A 6282-nucleotide genomic window follows, 5' to 3' on the forward strand; every position below is an offset into this window, starting at 1 on the left:
CCCCTCAGTTGCGTCTCTCAGGGACTCTGCCCCGTCCCCAGGACTCGGGTTTGCCGAGCTCAGCCACCTCCCAGCCCAGGGCACGGCACCCCCAGGTCGCGGCCTGGAGCGGAAGCCAGCACCTGTTCTGAGGGGTTGGAGCCCATACAGACCATTAAATGTCTTTCGTGTAACTTGATTTAGGGCTTACTGGGCATATGCCTTTTCTTTTTCCTTGTCACTCAGGTGACCATTGGGTGTGAGCTTTAATTACGTGGATTGGTTTGTGAATTGGAATTTCACTATTTTATGGTTGTAGAGATTAATCGTTTTGCTTTACCTTAATCACTCCCTTTTGTGGTAAATAAACTCGATCAACTGGCTCCTGTGTCCTTAAAGTTGGAGTGTTGCCAAATTATCACTTTTTTTCCTGATGGAAATTTACTTTGACTGAATCCATGTCATTGAGACATTTCCATGAAGCCCTTTATTTTATTTTATATTATTTTATTTTACTTTATTTTATTTATTTATTTGAGAGAGAGAGAGCGCACAAGCAGGAACAGAGGCAGAGGGAGAAGCAGACTCCCCGCTGAGCAGGGAGTCTGACAAGGGGACTCCATCCCAGGACCCCGGGCAGGGGTCGAAGACAGAAGCTTCACAAACTGAGCCACCCAGGCATGTCTCCAGGAAACCATCTGATGGAGCCTGGGGCCTGCCTCCGTTGGCCGGGGCAAATCTCCTGACACAGAAGGTTTGGTGGCACCTAGAGTGTTGTCCTCAGGAACGCCAAGAACACCCTTGAGCCGACGCCCGGAGTGAGCCAGCTCTGAGTTCACACGAAAGATCCGGGAAGGCCGTCGTCTCCTCTGCGGTGGCTGTGGTCTGGGTACAGGTCCCTCAGCTGTACATGAGGACCGTCAATTTCTCCAGCAGGTTAGTAACAAGTGACACATGTGACTTGTCATTTGCAGAGCATCGGGTGGGGGCGGGGGGGGAGAGCAAGGCCTCTGGAGCTCTGTTGTTGGGGTTTGAACCGTGACAGCACCCGGATGTCTGGGGCAGATGTCTTCCCTGGGCCTCAGTTTCCACTCCATAACGTTGGAACGGCCCCACACCACTTCCTACGGGTGAGTGAGTACGACCCGTAAAAGCTGCTTTGGACAACGAAGCACTCTGCGCTATGGTATGATTTTTTTTTAAATTTTTTTTCTGGCTTCAGATTTACTCAAAACAAAACAACATCGTCCAACTTTGCTGAGGCAGCTGACCACATCCGGGACCAAACCTGCCTCTGAAAGGGAATTCAGTGGCTGACCCAGCCCTGGCCTCAGCCTTCTGGGGGCACCAGTGGGCACGGTGCTTTGTCGGCAGGTGTCCCTGTCAACTTCCCCTGCCGTGAGGCTAGAGGCCACTCTCCCTCCAGACTTGGGGCCGAGCCGCCCGTCTGAGGACGGCTGCCATGCAGCACATTCTCGGGGGCGGGTGGAGGTCATCACAGAGCTACCAGACACCCTCGGTGGTGACGTACCAGTAGAAATGTCTCCAGGCCCACTGTTGTCTACACAGCCTCGTGACCTCAGAGGCTGCGTAGCCTCCACGACGTGAAGACTGGGCCCACTCTTGTCTGCCAGCTCAGGTGTTCAGGCATGCGGACGTCCTTCCTGGCCACCATCACCGCCTCCTGGAAAAGGAGATCATAACTGGCCATTCAGCCCCTCTTGGGCACTGACGTCTGGGCGGCCGCCATGTCAGGCCGGGCCGGAAAGGACAGTTGTGCACGGCGTCTCCTCCCCGTGGTATGAGTGTTCAACAGGTAGACAATATGGGAGGGAAAACCCTCATTCTATTGAAGATATAAAATGAAAAGTGTGAAAAATCATAGTGAGAATGTCATATAATACGTTCTTTTTCTTTTCTCATCATTCATTGTAGGTCTCCGTGAAGTTTTTCAGAAATTTTTGAGTACAGTTGACACACAACGTTACATTAGTCTCGAGTGTACCACATAGTGATTCCCTTCGCGTGCGTGGTACGTGTTCACAAGCGTACCTACGACCTGTCACCATACAGCACGACTACCACACCCTCGACCGTGTTCCCCACGCTGTGCCCTTTATTCCTGAGACTCATCCATTCCATGACTAGAGTGGGACCTCCCGCTCCCCTTCCCACACTCTGCCCAGCCCCCCACCCGTGCTCCCCTCGGGCAACCACCCTTTTGTTCTCTGTATTTACAGGTCTGATTCTGCTTTTCGTTTGTTGTTTATTCATTTGTTTTATTTTTTAGTCATTTATTATATTATTTATTTATTTTTAATTCGAGGCTAGTGAACAGCCGGCACTCTCTTAGTTTCCGGTGTACTATGATAGAGTGACGCAGCCGTTCTGTACGTTTCTCAGCTCCTCACAGCACGCGCACTCTGATCCCCATCCCCCGTTCCACCCGTCCCTCCACCCACCTCCCCTCAGGCAACCACCAGTTTGTTCTCTGTATTTAAGAGTCTGTTTTTAGGAGTCTTTTCCTATTTGTCTTTTTTTTTTTCTTTGTTGGCTTGTTTGTTTTGCTTCTTAGATTTTACATATGAGTGAAATTATGTAATGTTTGTCTTTCTTAATCTGACTTATTTCACTTAGCGTTACACGTCTAGGTCCATCCATGGTGCTGCAAATGGCAAGACCTTGTCTTTCTTACGGCCGCATAATAGTCCTGTGTGTGCACACATGTGCACGTGTGTGTGTATGTGTGTTTATACATACATGCCACATCTTCCTTATCCACTCGTCTATTGATAGGCACTTATGCTGCTTCTATATCTTGACTATTATAAATAATGCTGCAATAAACATAAGGGTACATATATATATTTTTTGAATTATGAACACCCAGGGGTGGAATTATTGGATCATATGGTATTTCTAGTTTTAATTCTTCAAAGAACCTCCACGCTGTTTCCCACAGTGACTCCCCCAGTTTTCATTTTCACCAACAGGGCACAAGGGTTCCCTTTTCTCCATATCCTCACCAACACTTGTTATTTCTTGTCTTTTTAATTTTAGCTATTCTGACAGGTGTAAGGCAATATCTCATCACGGTTTTGATTTGCATTTCCCTGATGATGAGTGACGTTGAGCATCTTTTCATGTGTCTATCGGCATCTGGATGTCATCTTTTGAAAAGTGTCTATTCAGATCCTTTGATCATTTTTTAATCAGATTGTTTGGGTTTTTTTGGTGTTGAGTTGTATCAGTTCTTTATATATTTTGGATACTAACCCTTTATCAGATATGTCATTTGCAAATATCTTCTCCCATTCAGCAGATTGTCTTTTAGTTCTGTTGGTTGATTCCTTTGCTGTGCAGAAGCTTTTTCTCTTGATGTAGTTCTAATAGTTTATTCTTGATTTTGCTTCTCTTACCTCAGGAAACTTTCTAGAAAAACGTCATTGCAAATGATGTCAGAGACATCCTGTCTGTGTTCTTTTCCAGGATTTTTATGGTTCAGGTTTCACATTTAGATTTTTAATCCATTTTGAGCTTATTTTGTGTATGGTGTTCGGAAGTGGTCAAGTCCTTATTATTTTGCATGTGGCTGTCCGGTTGTCCCAGCACCACTTATTGAAGAGTCTGTCTTTTTCCCACTGTATATTATTGTCTCCTTTGTCATGGGTTAATTGGCCATATAAGCGTGGCTTTATTCCTGAGCTCTCTACTCTGTTCCATTGATCTGTGTGTCTACTTTCGTGCCGGTGCCTACTGCTTTGGTTCCTACAGCTCTGTAGTATACCTTGAAATCTGGAACCATGATACCTCCAGCTTTGTTCTTCTTTCTCAGGAAAGCTTCTGCTATTTGGGGTCTTGTGTTGTTCCATAAAATATTAGTATTATTTGTTCTAGTTCTGTGGAAAATGCTGTCAGTCCATGAATTTTTAAAAAATCACATTATATCAAGAAATCCTATCTTAAAGTAGGTCCTTTTATGAGAGAATATTAGCTGAACCACACGAAATTGCCATTTGTGTAAGTCAAAAATGGTCAAAGATTAGCAATTTCATGTGGTGTGGTTGCATATTTTTCTCAGATGACCAATGTTTCAGTTGGAGGTTATATTCCTTTTTAAACAATTGGTGTCAAACAAGTGACGTGTCCATGATTAATATGATGCCAGGAATGCAAAGCTGCAATAATTGTTGACGCCTACACTAACCCTAAGTAGTCAAATTACGCTCCATGTCGCTGCGTTTCAGAGCTGAAAAGGACCTAAGAGATCATCAGTCTAACATCATTTTTAAGATATGGAAACTGAGTCTCCAAGAGGTTAATCACACACCCAGGACTGGAACTCCTATTTCCTGATTTCCAATTCAGTACTTTGCCCCCTTCCATAGGCCTCCCTCCCTCCTACAATATGCACATTGAGCGGCTCCCCTGAACAAGGGCCCCACTGTTCCATCAGATTTGCATATAAAAAGATAAGAAATCACAGTTCTGCTGTAGCATAAATAAGACCTAAATGAAAATATTAGCTATTAAAATATGAAACAAGTACTGATATGTTGCTCCCCTCTTTACACATTAGGACATATCCAACTCACACCAGGTTTAGATGACTCTGTCTGACCTCTAAGGGGTGGGCTGCTTGCCCTTCCCGGGTCTGCAGTCCAGGGCCTGAAACAACCTGGCTCCACCCACCCCACCATCAAATCAATGAGGGAAAGATCCAACAGGGCTCATGGCATCCACTGTCTATTTCTAGAGCAAGCATGCTCTCACACAGGTTGCAGGTGTGACAGGTGTAAGTGAGACTCTGGGGGAGGGTGGGACACTCCCCATTCAGGAACTGTCATATTTGTTTATCGAAATCTGGACAGGACAATCTCATTCTTGCATTTGTGGGGAGATACCCCATCTTATGAGCACCCAAATCCCCAGGCAAAGACCAGCCTGGCTTGTCCCCTTGGCTGTTGAGGGACAGACCGCTTCCCAACGAGAGGTGCACGGAAGTCACTGGGCTCTCATTGAGCCGGGGTCTCGCAGAATTGTCTGGTTCTTTGTGTGATGATATAGCCTGTTGCTTGGTGAATGCCCTGCAAGCCAGAGCTGGAGAAACCCTCCAAGTTAAGTCACAGGATGGGGCCATTGGGCCCAACCCTGAGGCTGAGATCCCAGAAGTGATGACGGCACCCGGCTCCGGGGGTTTGGCTGTAGATGGACAGAGACTCGAGTGCAGGGACGTCTCAGCGCCAAAGACACAGCAGGGAGAACCCCTCAGTCATTGGCAGGCTCCCCGAGGCACACACCTCCCTGTGTTTCCACTGCTCAGAGCCCTCGACATATTTTTACTGGTATGTAGCTCCCTGTCGTCCTTGTGACTAGGAGGGTCTTCTGGGCCGTGAGACGGATCTTTTCTCGTCGCATACCTGTGCTCACCACATGAAGACCCGGGGTCAATGTGTGTTGCGTGAATGAATTAATGACTCTGCGTGTGTGTCCTCGCCAGGACTACATTTTATGAATGGTCAGAGGAGCCTAGTAACAGGGATTGAGCGGGCCGTCTGCCACCAGTTTGTGACATTACGTTATTAAACATCGGGTTAGTGGGATGAAAGGGTTGTTCTGTGCAGGCATGTGCTTGTGAGTTGTGGCAGCCTGCAGGGGTGGAGCGGCCGACTCTGAAGTCACCCCCCCACGAGCAGCTGCGTGTGTCCTGGTTTATCCGCTCGCCCCCTCGCTCTGTGCCTCAGGCCTCCGGGGCAGCCCGGCCAGAGGAGACAGGAAGGAGCTCGGGGCAGAAACAAGTGGAAGGAAGGGATGTGTGAGAGGAGAGCAGAGGAACTTGCAGGGAGGGAGCTCTGACAAGCCTCTCCCGCTTTCTCAAGAGGGGTCTCCGACGGCCCCCAAGGGCAAGGGGCTCACGGTGTCCATTACGTGCATTTGCTTTTCCACTTCTTCTCCTCGAGGAACTTTCCCGCGAAGTGTCCCCCGGTGCCTCACGCAGACTCCCAAGACATGTTGAGCCGCCGCGGAACGTGAAAGGCCGGCTCTGCAAACACCCAGCTCCCTTGCTAGCAGTCGGGCCACCAGCTTCCTCTCCGGGCTCTCGGCTGCCCGAGGGTCCCACGGTGAAAGTGCACCCTGCTTCCCGGGCTCCAGCCGCTTCCCAGCGCCGCCTGAAGCTCCTCTAAGTTTAAACAACGTAAACCACCTTCTGGCCCTAGAGGCGCGTGCGTGCGCGTGTGTAGACCCACTGCCTGCCTGCGAATCAGGCTATTTAAATGTGAGGGGAATGACCCACGTGGGGAC

At 48.5% G+C, this 6282-nt stretch overlaps 1 pseudogene; it reads right to left on the minus strand.

Moving 5' to 3' along the window:
* Nucleotides 1-1203: 1203 nt before the first annotated feature.
* Nucleotides 1204-1729, minus strand: LOC109490633 (annotated as a pseudogene).
* Nucleotides 1730-6282: the final 4553 nt, after the last annotated feature.

The sequence above is a fragment of the Ailuropoda melanoleuca genome, chromosome 14, assembly GCF_002007445.2.
Source record: "Ailuropoda melanoleuca isolate Jingjing chromosome 14, ASM200744v2, whole genome shotgun sequence".
Classification (NCBI taxonomy): Eukaryota; Metazoa; Chordata; class Mammalia; order Carnivora; family Ursidae; genus Ailuropoda; species Ailuropoda melanoleuca.